Genomic DNA, 15,891 nt, shown 5'->3' with positions numbered 1-15,891 from the left:
CAGGGTTCAGACTTAATAGGTATAAATACACTCAATTTGTTAAATACTTCAAATTCCTTTTAAATGTAAAGCTCTGTGGAAAATACACAAAGGAAGAGGGGACAAAGCTTGTACTGAATAATTTCTATGTGCAAGGTGATTGTATGTACCTGTTTTTTCTCTCACTTAATCCTTCCAACAACCCTACGATGCACACAGAAACTCGGGTTCAGTGTAAAAAAGTAGCTTGACTGAAGTCAAACATTAGAAAGAGAAGAGGTTTGGATTTAAATAGTTCTGCCTGATTCCAAAGTCCATGCTTTTTCCAGTTCAGATAAAGTCCTTGTCATCTGTTCCCACAATGCAGAAGGGAAGACAGACATACAAACAGATCAACGAGGCAGAGAAAAATATTAAATTAGAGAGTTTGACTTTATTAAATGTCTATCCAGAATATGTCCTCTTTCCTGCCTGCAGGGGAAGGAAAGGTAAAACTCACTTCTGCACCTAAACCAAGCTCCCAAAACACCAAACACTGGCGCAGACCCCTGAAGCCTGGACTCCACCTGTCTGGGAGAGGGCATGTCACATGTAGCAGTATTTAATCAACACCTCTAAAAAATTAGGTTTTCTCATGACTACAAATTACTGATCTCTCTACAGTGAACCCACCTTAAGTTCCATGTTTAAACATTATTTGGAATAGGTAATACATCTACACAGTTCAAAACTCAAATGTACGTTAAAGGAAACACATTGAAATGCCTCATCACCACTCCTTCCCCCAGGGACCACAGGCTGGCCTCCCTCCTAGAAGGAACTTTTTTTAGTTTCTTGGTGAGTCTTCCAACCATTTATGCAAATGAAAGCAAGTATGAATATTTACACAAAAGACAGCACTTATGTTTTACGTTCTTATAAATCTTTCATTATCCAGCACAGTATTAGTTTTCTGGTTCTTTCTTACAACTCCAAGGTATTTCCAGGTCACTTTTTTGTGGTAAAACAGACACAAAATTTACCATTCTAACTATGTTTAAGTGTGTAGCTCAGTGGCATTAAGTACACTGTGTTCCAGAACCACCACTCTATCCCTTCTCTAGAGCCTTTTCATCATCACAGACTGGAACTCTGTCCCATGACACAGTATCTCCCATTCCCATCTCCTCCCATTCTGCTTTCTGTCTCTAGAAATCTGATGATGCCAAGTACTTCATATAAATGCAATTGTTCAATATTTGTCCTTTTGTCTGGCTTCCTTCACTTCACGTGTCTTCAAGATTCATCCATGTTGTATGGATGTATCCATGCAGGAAAGAATTCCCTTTCTTTTTAAGGGTACATATTAATAATATTTCATTGTATGCATATACCACATTTGCTTATTCATTCATCCCTCCCATCATCCTATAGACATTTGGGTTGATTTCACCCTTGGTTATTATGCATAACACTGCCTTGAAGACTGATGTACAAACATCTATTGAGTCCTTGCTTTCAATTTTTAAAATATACTCAAAAAGTAGAATTGCTGGATCACATAGTAATTTTATATTTGATTTTTTTCTTTTTTTAACAATTGCCATTCAGGTTACCTTTTCTATGAAATACAGGAGGGAAGAGTGTAAAGTTTGCAACACCATGCATTTACTAGAAAATTTCCCCTAATCCCCAAAATTGCACTGTACAGCAATACACACTTGCAATTTCTGCATACCTATTATACTTTTTCTACCCTTCCGGTCTTTTTTTTGGGGGGGCAGGGGGAATGTGACATGGTACTTGGGATCTTAGTTCCCTGACTGGGGATTGAACCCAAAACCACTGCAATGAAAGCGTGTAGTCCTAAACACTGTACCACCAGAGAATTCCAACCCTACAGGTCTTTATAAATCACTAAATATCAGTGTGAAGGCAAGCAGAGAGTAAGAAATAGCAAACTATGTTTGTTTTATTCCCTCTCCTAATTCATTTTTCACTCAACAATCAGAATGGTGTTTCAGAATACAGACTACAAGCATAAAAAAAGAAGGAAATTTTGCTATTTGCAGCAACGTGGATGGACTTGGAGGGCTTTATGCTAAGTGAAATAAGTCAGAGAAAGACAAATACTGTATGCATCACTTACATGTGGAATCTAAAAAATACAACAAACTAGTGAACATAACAAAAAGAAGCAGACTCACAGGTAAAGAGAACAAACTAGTGGTAGCCAATGGAGGGGGCGGTCAATATAGGGATACGGGATTAAGAGGCACAAATTACTAGGTGCAAAATAAGCTACAAGGAGGTACTGTACAACATGGAGGATGCAGCCAAAATTTTATGACGACTATAAATGGAGTACAACCTTTTAAAATTGTGAATCACTATACCGTACACTGGTAACCTATATAATATTGTACATCAGCTATACAGCAATAAAAAAAAAATACAAAACTGATCATCTCTGTCACTAGGGACAGAACTGAGGAATTAAAGCAAGCAATAAGGCAAAGGCCACATAATGAGGAGGCTTGCAGGCCATGCAGAAGTGTCACCAGTGAGGTTCTCCAGTATCACTAGAAACATGCTGGGTGCAGTGGGTTAGGGGAGAAGCCAGCTGATATAAAAGGTACCACGCTGTGACTTTCTTCTGTGCATGTCTGATGGCTGGGCCACTGAACAAGCGACTTCAAGGGTGATGAAGTTTAGGATGACTCAGATATGACTTTACCGAATCATGTGTACTTGATGTATAGTTGTATTGATATACTTTTATACTGTTTTAACTTTACATCTGCCTCCCCTGGTAGACCATAAGCTCCTTGAGGGCAAAGACAATTTTAAATTTATCTCTACAGGAACTAGCACAAGGTATGGCATGTAGAAGGAGCTTTTCTAAGTGATCTCATCCAGTTTGGAGATTTTAAATGTCACCTATACACATTAACACCCAAACGTTTACTTCTAGTCAACGCATACTCCCTGAAGTCCAGCTATGTATATGTATCAAAAATGCCTCAACATCTCTACTTGAACGTCTGAAAGTCACACTGAGGTTGTCATCTCCACCTCCCTGCCCTCTACCTGGAATGCTCTTCCCCAGCCTCAGTTAATAGCAACTCCATCATTCCAGTTACTCAGGCAAAAGTTCTCAATCCTCAGTATTCTCCTCAGATCTTTTCTGGTCCTTCTATTTAAAATTATAACCACCCCTCTGCTTCTTTATTTTTCTGCCAAGTATTATCACTATTGAACACAGTATATAGCTCTATATCCCTTAGGTATAATTCTAGAGAGCTTAGAAAACCAGAAGTTTTCTAGTAACTCGGGTAGGAAAAAAAAATTTTTACACTTCAATGGGAAAAATACATTGTCAGAGGCACATTCTTTCAGGTTATCTGATTCTGATGCTATGGAAGCTATTGTACAACTCTGTATATTATAGATAACTGATGATAATGCAGAATAATTCTTGCTTATCTACATTCACTCTCCCATTGTGGAAGATGCTAAAGTTACCTTAAATTGGACATCATTTTAATATTCCTGATCTACAAATGTGTCTGTCCTATAGACTCTCCTTTGCGTGCTCAGTCACTTCATTTATGTCCGAGGCTTTGTGACCCTATGGACTATAACTTGCCAGGCTCCTCTGTCCATGGGATTCTCCAGGCAAGAATACTGGAGTGGGTTGCCATCTCTTCCTCCAGGGGATCTTCCCCTCCCAGGGATCAAACCCACATCTCTTCTGTCTCCTGCATTGGCAGGCAGGTTCTTTACCACCAGCACTACCTGGGAAGCCCATAGATTCTTCTTTGAATGGGTTATAATATCTACTAGGTTCCTTCATTTAATAAGTTAAATAAAATCTTTAAAATGTGCTCATTTTATATCTGGATCAGAGTCATAATTTTATCTGTTTTGAAAATTATCCTTTAATATTCATTTTACAGAAGTATCTCATTAGCAATAACATGAACCTGCTATAGTCTTTATTTATCCAACTGAGTGTGAATGCTCATACTTTTAATATGAAAGAGAAACTACTAGATTTGATTGGTGCATCAGAATTCCCCTTGGGTATTAGGTATTACACACACACACACACACACACACATTATCTTTCTAAAATTAAAAAAAAAAAAAAACTATTGAAAATACATCTGTTCCCAAGGCTTCATTTAAGGAGTAGAGGACCTAGGTATTGTTTATTTATTTTATATTATTTATTGTGTGTCTCTCTTCATTAACATACAAGCTCCAAGCAGGCAAAAGTTTCTGCTGGTTTTATATTCCTAGGGCTTAATATGGTCTTGAGCACATAGTAAGTACTCAATAAATATTTGTCGAAAGAATTAAATCTACTGAATTTACCTGATTCTTACAAAAATCAACCAGTAAGTAGCTTGGAATATTATAAAACGTTGCTATCTTTTCAAAAGGCATTTTGAATGATTTTGCCTTTTTAATAAGTTGACTAGATTATGTCTGGGAGAAGGCAATGGCACCCCACTCCAGTACTCTTGCCTGGAAAATCCCATGGATGGAGGAGCCTGGTAGGCTGCAGTCCATGGGGCCGCTAAGAGTCAGACACGACTGAGCAACTTCACTTTCACTTTTCACTTTTCACTTTCATGCATTGGAGAAGGAAATGGCAGCCCACTCCAGTGTTCTTGCCTGGAGAATCCCAGGGATGGGGAAGCCTGGTGGGCTGCCGTCTCTGGGGTCGTACAGAGTTGGACACGACTGAAGCGACTTAGCAGTAGCAGCGGACTATGTCTAACATAGTTCTTTTAGGGACTCAAACTTTCCACAAGCTACATTTACTTTAGGCTTAAAAAGGAATTGTTCTCTCAACTAGCACCCACTCTTAGCAAAAGTATAAGGGTGCTGGCTTGATGTAAAGAACAGAAACATAGCTCTTAATGGCTCAGGGTGAGATATTTAACCTGGTATAGAACTGGAAAAGCAAAGGGGTACTATGAGGGTATTCCTTAAAAGGGCTATGAATGCAATAAACGCTACAAAATCCTGAAGAAAATGATACAAATGAACAGGGAACAAAGGGAGACATTTGAGGAACTGAAACAGGTTGATCAAACCAGTGATTACTTCCAAGGCCAGCAAAAAATAAATATGCTACAAATGCCACACAAGTGCATTCTCTATCTACTGAAGGAATAAACAAAAACAGTAAACAACACAGATGACCAATACTAAAAAAACTGGTGAGTAAATTATGGTATATCCATATATCACAGTCTCAAATATATATGTCGAGTCTTAAAATACATGAAAAAGGACTTATGCTATAATACTGTGATGTGATATAAAAAGGCTATGTGGTGATCATTCTGCAACATACAGAAGTATCAAATTACCATGGTGTGCACCTGGAACAAAGATAGTGTTGTAGGTTAAATATACTTCCATTCAAAAAAAAATTAAAGAAAGGGAAACAGTATGTTCCCCCCACCGTCAACCAGGCAAGCTGGAACAAAATTTCCCATTTCTTTGCCTTCGTCAGATCTAAATTTCATCTCTTATTTGGGGGGAAGGTGAAGGGGATTAGAACATACCAGCCCCACATGTGACACTTTGGCGTAAGAATGAGTTTGCAGTGAAGGGATCTGTGGTTCAACAGATGGAGAAAGAAGCCTTCCTGGAGTTTCCCTTATCTGAGTAAAAGTAGACACTAAGAACTGAGGACTGCCATAAATCCCCTCTCCCAGGGAAGTTTTATGACCATGAAAAAGACACAAAGTCGGCACTGCACTGGACCAGCACAGACAAACCATGCTAAGACAGCCCTTATCTTCCACTGGTTTCCCCTATATATTTACCTTCCCACACTGTGCAGCCCCTCAAAGTCTTAAACCCTTTCCTTTGTCTTGTCACGTCCCTACAATTTATTGCTCTTTGTTAAAAATGGCATATCAGGTCTCGGGCCTACCCATTTCTTGGCATTTTCACTTCTAGGAAGGCCACTGTGTCACACAAAGCTTAACATCAAATAAAATTTGTATGCTTTTCTATTAAAAAATAAAATATGCAAAATATAAAATATTTATAAAAGAGGAAATATACCACAACATTAATATAATTATCTCTGGATAGTGAATAATGTGTGATGTTTTTCTTTCTTATTTTCCTACAAGTTTTCTATAATGAGCATTACCTTTATATTTTACACACAGACACAGACACACACACACCCCTCCTTCTCTCCAGAATTCTGCCTGCTAAGATAAGATACTATCATGCCAGCTAAGCTTCTTATACAGTTGATCTGAGAAGGGATAAAAGAAAGGAGATGCTTGTACTTGTACTTCCCCCAAATTCTTGGCAATATCAGATTTTACCAATGAACTTTAATCTCTTGTCACACAGATATTTGTTCAACATGACATCATACAACTATAAATATGCTTTAATCACAATAAGAACAGTTTAGTATAGTATGATTTTCCTGTGAAAGTCCCACACTAAGTGATAACATCTCCTGTGCCAGACACTTACAAGAGCACTAACATGATCCCAAAGGAGCCTTAATGAAGAATGTGCAGTGGGCATGCCAAGACTTTAACTGATCCCCCTTCCATGCAGGCATCTAAGTGACGATATATACACTGTCCTAAACAATCTAAAGCTATAATCCTAAACTTTTTTTCTAAAGCACTATTTAGAATTCTGACTCCATTTGGGGAGCCTTGTGCTAGACTAACAATTACAGAATCCATTTGTATTTTTATCCACACATCTTTCTTCTTCTTTCATCTTCACTTTCTTTTCTCTAAGTCTCTGATGCCCCCAGGGCTTCCAGATTCCTTTTTCAGGGTATCTAAATGGAAAGGGTCCTCTTATACTTCAATAACTCACTTATCTCAAAGTGACTCCAATTTTTTATTCTTATTTGATCTGTTATAAGTAACAGTATGATTCATTTGACCATTGATCTTTATTTTTAGAAAACTTTATTTTAGAAAGCATTCATTGAGTGTATCTTTTTTTAAAGTGTGTAACTCTTCCCTCTCTGCAAAAAAAAAAAAAAAAAAAGAAGAAGATAAAAGAGGAAACAAACTTTATGGCAAATAGATTTACCTAACTTCAAAATGCCCTAGCATTCCTAAAATGAAATTTAAGAATTAGCATTTTGAAACCGGATGCTTTCACACCTGTGGCAACCTTCTCAGAAGGACTCCACAAGCACACAGAAACATTACAACCTTCCAGCAGGTGGCACTCACACTCTGAAGAGGGGTCTACAAAACAGTACCCCAGCCCTGGTTCAAGGCAGCCCTACATTGTTTGCTTTCTTTTATTCTATTGACACTGCTTAGGTACTTGTCATAAGCTTCTAGGAGGTCAATGTTCCCCATCACCACCCAAAGAAAGTTAATAGTGAGACAGCAGGTATAATGCAAAGAGTACAGATTTTAAAATTCAGAGACCTGAGTTTGAGCCCTGACCACAGCTGTATGACATAAAGCAAGTTGCTCAACCCCTCTGAGCCTCATGGAGGAATAAAAATATCTACTGACAAACATATAGTTTCTGTAAGGATTAAATGAATGTATGTTAACTATATAACACAATGCTTGGAAAATATTAAATACTTGGCAAATTACAGTTGTTACTCTTACACCAACCACTCCTGGCAAGGATGTTATGAGGACTGAATGAGATGATACATGTACCATGTGTAGCATGCAACAAGTTCATGATAAGCAATAGTTGTTGTTATTGTACGTAAGTGAGAAAGGCTAAGCACTTCAAACAGTCAGAGACACTTGTTTGCAAGAGAGATGCTGTGACGGGAATGTCATCACACCACCTCCTGCCATTGCATCTCCTTCCCAAAGTGCCTGAGACTCCAGTAGATTCTATAATAACAGTATAGTTATAAGGTCATTTCACTTTACACTTTGCAACAATCTAGTTTCCTTTTCTCTGACTTTAACTACTTGGTCTGAGAAAGAGACTTGAAACCAAGTGAGAGCTGTAGTAAGTAAGAAGTTTACATTCTGTGACTATGATCACATATATGTTCTTTTAAAAGTGTTTAACCTTTTATGCAATGTATTCCATGAGAAAATGGAATACACGTCTTATAAATCAACAGCATTCTGAATATATGAACTTAAAATATTTAAAAAAAACAGATGCAATTCAAAATAAAGAGTTTGTAAAGTAAAATCTCAATTATCTGGAATTCTCAGGAGCATTCTGTTTCACTGAGAGATTATCTGAAAATCTTTTCTTGCTTCAATGATCCTTGCCGAAAACGTTCCCTATCTTCACAATTATCAAAACTAAATTTATCTTTGACTTTAGGCATATTTTTAATGTCTCAGGGTTTCAATAAATGTGAACAAATGTGTATTTCCTCATTTATCCTTTTTTTCTCCTTGAAATATAATGAGGAGAAAAAATAAACTAACTTAAAACTCCTTATTTAGATCCTGCCTTGAAAAGGAAAAAGAATTTTCTTATCCTCCTCTGTCTCTAGTGCTCTTCTGTTTCTTCTCTTCTATTCTGTGGTCTCTTTTGATATCTTACCCATGTGTCTGAGGTTTAGCCAGGACTCCTCTGGAGAATCCCAAATCTCAATCTTTACCCTTCATCTCACCCTTAAACTCACACCAGTTTCCAACTGTGCATTCATAAATCCATATGGAAATCCCACTGTGCCTCAAAAACCACAGATCCAAAACTTAACATCACTTGCTCACCCCTACCTCTTGGTGGGTCCACTGTTCTCAGAATTACATCAGTACATCCCAGTCACCAAGGCAAGCAAAACCTTAAAACCAATCAGTGTTCAAGTGCTGTATATGACATCTTTTAAATATCACTCAGGAATTCTCACCTTGATAATCAAAATAAACCCTTAACTGGTATTTACACATGTGTTCTTGTCTCTGCCTGGACAGATTTTTCCTATCCTCTTTGCCTGGTTAACCCCTATTTGCATTTTAGAAAGGACTGGTTTATCACTGCCTCTAAAAAGCCTTCCCTGAAACTCCTAGTTTCAGTGGTTACCTCTCCTGTGTTCCTTCCATACTGTACTTCTCTGAACATGACATTAATTAAATTAGGACATAGTTTAATTATTGAGCACCACCCCCCCAATAGACTACATGGTTCTTTGCTGTTGTTCAATTGCTCAGTTGTGTCTGAATCTTTGCAACCCCATGGACTGCAGCACGCCAGGCTTCCCTGTCCTTCACCATTTCCCAGAACTTCATCAAACTCATGTCGATTGAGTTGGTGATGCCATCCAACCATCTCATCCTCTGTTGTCCCCTTCTCCTTCCCTTCAATCTTTCCCAGCATCAGGGTCTTTTCCAATAAGTCAGCTCTTTGCATCAGGTGGCCAGAGTAGTGGAGCTTCAGCATTAGTCCTTCCAATGAATATTCAGGGTTGATTTCCTTTAGGATTGACTGGTTTGATCGAACTGGTATGGTTCTAGTATGTAGGAACTATCTTCCATCTCTACATTTCCCCTGTCAACAAGCCAGACACAGGGTAGGTGTTCAACAAATGCTGGCTGAATTAACTGAGTGAGGACCTGTCACCTATCTCCTCATGCACTGACATGCATATCACCTACTACATCCCATGCACTGAAATCAAAACATCTTCCTAAAATAAGAAGTCTAATAATGTTAACTCTCCCATCCTAACATCTTGAATGGCTCCAAAACCTGCAAATAAAACATTTAAGACTATCTACAGCAAAGGCTGGAGTAGGAAATGGCAACCCGCTCCAGTATTCTTGCCTAGAGAATCCCATGGATTGAGGAACTGGGTGGGCTGCGGTCCATAGGGTCGCAAAGAGTCGGAACTGAAGCGACTTAGCATGCACGCACGAATGCCAAAGGCTAAATCTATTTTTCTTATAAATAATTTATTGACGGGGGGAGAACCTGAGATTCAAGATAAAACTAGATTGTAAAGATTTTAACAGAAGATGAGGCAGGCAGATAAGACCCAGGTTAGGAACAGTGAACTTTGCCCTAATAAAGTGGGTGTCATAACTGACAAACACTGCGGCCTTCACCTTCAGAATACTCCCTATACAATCACCATCATGTTCCCAAGGTCTCCACTGCACAGAATTCTGCCCATTACCTATCATCCCCCATAAAACCTTGCCCTGGGGTGTGGAGATGAAGCAAAAACATGTTGGAAAATACCCAGCAGGTAGCAATGATTTTTAAAAGTCACAGTTCATTAATAAATATTTAAGTGCCCAGCAGATTTCAGGCACAGGGAGCCTCTGTTAAGCCTCTGTTAATGGCTTAACAGAGACAAGCAGATTAAGAGATTAATCAAATTTTAAAACTGTAATCATGATGAGGCTATTAAGAAAAATACAGAATAGGCATATACGCAGACATGACCTAGGCTGGAAAATCAGAGAAGGTACTCTTAATGAAGAATGCTTGTTGGAAAGAGAGAACTGAGAATGACAGAGATTCAACCAGCAGGAAGAGTGTACTAACAGATATTCTCATCATGCCATGAATCCACTGAATCGAAAAACTCCATTACCATTCATCTTCTAGGAGCAAGTGTTAAATGAAATCCCTCTATATTCTAAATCTGCCATGGCAGACTTCTATGATCTATAATAGAGCTCAGCTCTCTTCTTTTCAGATGAATATTTATAAAGCCACTTACAACACAGGACCTGGGCACAAAGTAGGCACTCAACAAGTTCTGTTGAATAAGAAAATGAAAGCAATAGTACAAGAATTGATTTCCAACACGATGGTTACATGACATTTATTCCACATTGAGAGAATACTGTTTTCAAAAATGCCATTATTTTTTCATCAACAAGAAACTTTCAAAGAAAATTAGGTAAGAATATTCAAGAAATTTCATAAGCCTAAAAAATAACTTGAAATTGGTAATTAATTAATTCAGCAAAATAAAGCAGTAGTAGTTTTATCAAGTTTTATCCTGGATAAACCTTATGTTTAGCTCGGTGTACTGTCAAGTTACCTGGTATTACCTCTAACTCATATTTTTATAACTTACATTTCTAAAAATGTACAGTTTCCACTTTCTTTAGTAAAACCAGGCAACCAAGTAGCCCTGGCATTCATCTCTTCCTCTCCCACCCGCAGGTCCTAGATGGTGCTGACTGAGGATGTGTAGGGAGAAGGAAGGACTTTTGCTTTCTGAAGGAACTTATCTAATAACGCATGTTAGATATTCCACTTCTCACAATGACAGGCATTATCAATGGTCAGACAACCTACCCCAGAACTTTCTATAAAGATAAATACATACCTAAACACATATAGGTATGTGTTTATCATACCTATAAACACAATTTATAGGTATGGGTTTGATTAAGTATTAATGGCTAAATTGCCAGTACCAATAATTCAACATATTTCATATCACCGTGCTTCTAGAGAAGATAAAAGCAGTGAAGTCAAGGCTCAAATAAATTAACCATTTATAGTTCCTGAAGATCTGGCAGGAATTTTAACAACAGTAATAAGGAAAGCTACTCAACGATCTGAGCAAAATATAACTCAGGAAACGTCCCCTACATTGTTTCCATTAAATGGAAACACTACTTCCTTCCTACTCTGCTAAGAAATCTGTATATGTATTATGAGAAAACACTGAGGGGGATGAGTTTCCACAATGAAATGAATTATTTCTTTTATATTAAAGGTCTATTTGATTTAATCAATAAATTCTATTTCTTTTGAGTGTAACTTTAATTTTTTAAAAGAGCCACAATGTGACAGACATGTGGTTTTTAAGAAAATATGTTAAACAATGATTAGGAAAAAACCTTGTAGCTCAGTCGGTAAAGAATTTGCCTGCAGTGCAGGAGACCCGGGTTCCATCCCTGGGTTGGGAAGATCCCCTGGAGAAGGAAATGGCAACCCACTCCAGTATCCTTGCCTGGAAAATCTCAAGGACAGAGGAACCTGGTGGATTGCAGTCCATGGGATTGCAAAGAGTTGGGCACGACTGAGCGACTAACACACACACAGAAATCACTATAATAGTTAGAATAGTTCACAATATTATCATTTTCTATAATTTTGTGTTTAGCAGAGCACATATGCAAAAAGGAAAAATTAATCCTAAAGTAAGTTTTCTTGGAATGATTTTGGAGCTTTGAAATTTAATGTCTACTCAAGGGTACTTGCAATGAACATATAAAATGTCAAAATTACTAGACTGTCCTCTTTGAAATGTTCTTCTCCAACATAAGTTCTGATCACACTCTTCAATAAACTTAAACATCCACTTTAGGAAAAGCTCCTTTTAAATAAAATCCACAGGGAAAAGGTGGATTAATCTGACTATAAAACTATCTTGTACAGAAAACATATTCTAAACAAAGGCTAACAACAAACTTGGAAAATATCACCAAATTGTAACCCATTAGGGGACTAATTTGCTTGATTTAAAGAGCTTATGAAAAATCATTAAGAAAAAAAGAAAAACCCTTCAACAGTGGGTACAGAATTTGACTAGACACTTCACAAAAGTAGATACAAAGTTAAGACTTTTTAAAATGCTAGGCTATCTGAGAATTTTACAATGATGACAAGAGATCAAATAGCTGAGATACAAGTACAACATGTACAATAATCATGAGGGCATGTATGCTGTGTTTTTTTGGTGTCAAAGGATGTGTTTATTCTGGTTGCAATCTATTGCCCAATCGCCTGTTTGATAAGGGCAGATAACTACAAAATGACTAGCCAGGACTAGAAACATAGTCCAGTACCTAATTAAGTAAAATTAAAGGACTGCAGGGGAATGAAATCAAAAGCCTGTGTTTTCACTTATGGTTACTAAAGGAGAAAGGTATGGGGGAAGATAAATTAGGAGTTTGGGATTAACACACACACACTACTATAAACAAAATAGATTATCAACAAGAACCTACTGTATAGCACAGGGAACTCTACTCAATATTCTGTAATAACCTAAATGGGAAAAGAATCTGAAAAAGAATGGATACACATATATGTATAACTGAATCACTTTGCTATACACTTGAAACTAACACAAACTGTAAATCAACTCTACTCCAATATAAAATAAAAATTAAAATTAAAAAAAAGACTGTTTTCACTAACATGGCAACCACATCAGGTATTTTGTGCAGCCAGAGCATCCACAGAAAGCTTGCTTTTTAATTTTACTAACTTCAATTTACTACTTACCTTCCATTATCTTTTTCTCCCTTTTATCCACCCCTATCCTCCACTACCCTTGCCAGCTTTCTACTTCCTTTGTTCCTTCCCATTCATTGAGGACTTTATTATCAAAAATCTCATGCTCTTCCACATTCCTATGGCAGCTATATGTACCACTCATTTGGGATTTAACGAATGACCACTTGTATTACTTATATTTTTATACATGTCCTAATTTTTTCAGATTAACATTTTTATATATAGATACATTACTTGATAAAGGTATGGTCATACCATATATGCATATAGTCAATATCAGTAATTCCTTTTAGATATATTTTTAGTTCTCATATAATCTACAAGTCAAAAGCTGTCCAGGGCATAGGTTCCATGACTGAATAAATGTAGGTAATTTACCTGTGCCCCAGAAGTGTGGCAGCATGGCCAAGGCTGACGCTGGAAGTGATGAGGCCAACAGATCTAAAAGAGAGAAGGATGGAGGACAGTGCCTGACATTGGTAACAGCAATAAGGAGAGAAAGGAGGCGATGGACAGAAAGGAGGCAGGACAGATAATCAGTGCGATTTGGGGACTGATAGGGTGAAAGCAAATGATCCATGATGCTACAAGCAACTGAATAGGTAAATAGCACAAATTTAAGAAAAAGCACTAGAACTTTGAGGTGGAAAAAAAAAAGTTGACTTTAGAATCAGACCTAATGAATCTGAGATGTCCATAGGGCATATTGATGGTGGTCTTGGATATGAATCTGAAAGTCAGGAGAGTGCTCAGTTGGAAGCAAAACAAAAAACAAAAAACTGGGCATTATCAGCATAGAGGTGAAACTGCTAGGAAATGTTTTCATGAAAAGATGAGAAGGTTGATTAGCAGAGAGCTATTTTGAGGGGAGAAAAAAAAGAAAAAAAAAATTTAATAAACTGCAAAAGAGATATTTAAGAGAAAGAGGATGACACAAAGACTCAAAATATGTGCTCAAGAAGTAGAAGCTGCCTTCTTCCAGGAGAGAATATGTACGGTTATAAAACCCAAGAAGAATTTCCTTTCTCTCAGAAGGGAAAACAGATCATGATTTCAACTGTTGAGAGAAATGTCTATTGATTTGTCAACCCCTATCAGAGGTATTCAGGAAGCTTAAAAGGAACAGTCTTCTCCACTGAAACTATAAATTCCATGAGGATAGATACCGTGCTTGTCTTACGTCATTTACTGCAAGAAGGAGAACAGGCCAATCACATGGTGGGCAATCTGTACTTTTTGAACCAAAGTGAAAGGTAGAAACAAAGCCAGGTAACAATAAAAGCCAGGCTGCCCTTGATAGTCAATGGTGAGGAGAAACCACTTGGCTATGAATAGAGGGGCACGAATGGCTCAGAGAAGTGGTTTTATGCGTTTTGCTCTGTTACAATAGGTAAGACTTCAATATTTTTGAAATATGGAGACAGAAAAATTCATAGGGAAGGAATGCTCAGATGTTCACTTACGACTCTTTCTAGAATTACTTGCTAACATTAGCCCAGATGAATATCTAATTGGTTGAAGATTTGATATTTCAAAGAGTAGGAAAAAAACAAATCAAGCAACATAGGATTATGATACAGAACAGAATGGCCTCCTTAAGAGCAAGTAAGTGTGGAAAAATCAACTATTAAAACCCGATTATCTTTCTCCAACTTCTTTCCCTTCCTTAACTTGTAAACCCACAAATTCTTTAAAGGTGTCCCTGTAACCGTGGCAACAAAACCTTGTGAAAGTCACTGTTGGTAAGGCTCAGGTGGTGAGGAGGGGGAAGAACTAAGACATTAGGGAAGGAAGAAGGAGGAGCTGAAAGATCCTTCAGGAAGGGTATTCTCAAGTCAGGAACTACCAACATAGTTTCAGTTGTCAATGTAGTGATATGGTAAGATCCATTCACATAAAGAAAAAAAAACACATGATTTCACATGAACTCCCATGGTTCAGAACACCTCAGTTCTAAATCTACACAATCCGTTAAATGTGAGTACTTTTCCTAAAAGATATGATCAAACAAAATAATGCTACTTTGTCAGCAGTTTCTCTTATCCTAAAAGTATTCCTGAAAATATCAGCACTGAAGCTCCTTGACAGTCCTGATTTTCCTGCTTTCTCACTGGCTGGCCTCTTGCTTGCATTCTACCTCAGGCCACACCAAACCACCCCTAGGCTACCTGATGCACCACGGTGCCTCATACCTTCACTCCAGAAAGTAATCCACCCCAATCTGCAAACGCTCATATACTCAGCTTCAAGATTTATTAATAGCTCAAGCATCGTGTCCTTTCTGAAGCCTTTTCCTGATAGCCCGTTTTTATCTTTCTCTGCCCACCACCGACCCTCTCTCAACACACAACTGAGCACTCTTCATTAGTACCTATAGAACCAAAGCAAAACAGAGTCTCTTATAAAGAGATACAGTGAAGTTGATCAACCCAAGTTGATCAGCTGTAAGTAAAAAGGCAACCTGACTTACAGGAATTTATAGCTCCTATCAGAAATCAATGGAGGACACCAGCCAATTCCCAAGTGCCAAGTCTGTGCCAAAGCTTTCATGCCATTCCTGGACTTCCTTGTTCACATGACTCAGCAAACCATCCAAAGTCAAAAAAGAAAACCACTAGGCAACGAATCAACTGAAAAAGCCAAAAACTTCCACATTTATCCCATAAAAATTCCTTAGTCTCTGAGCAACTCAGAACT

General features: G+C 37.8%; 1 protein-coding gene across 4 annotated transcripts in view; it reads right to left on the bottom strand.

Annotated features, from left to right (window-relative positions):
- The window catches only part of CDK19 (cyclin dependent kinase 19), a 171,289-nt gene that overhangs the window by 55,201 nt on the left and 100,197 nt on the right, over positions 1–15,891 (bottom strand). The window lies entirely within an intron of this gene.

The sequence above is a fragment of the Oryx dammah genome, unplaced genomic scaffold (genome assembly GCF_014754425.2).
Source record: "Oryx dammah isolate SB20612 unplaced genomic scaffold, SCBI_Odam_1.1 HiC_scaffold_4, whole genome shotgun sequence".
Taxonomy (NCBI): Eukaryota; Metazoa; Chordata; class Mammalia; order Artiodactyla; family Bovidae; genus Oryx; species Oryx dammah.
The sequence above is the reverse complement of the archived record's forward strand: the minus strand, read 5'-3'. Positions and strand labels throughout refer to the sequence as shown.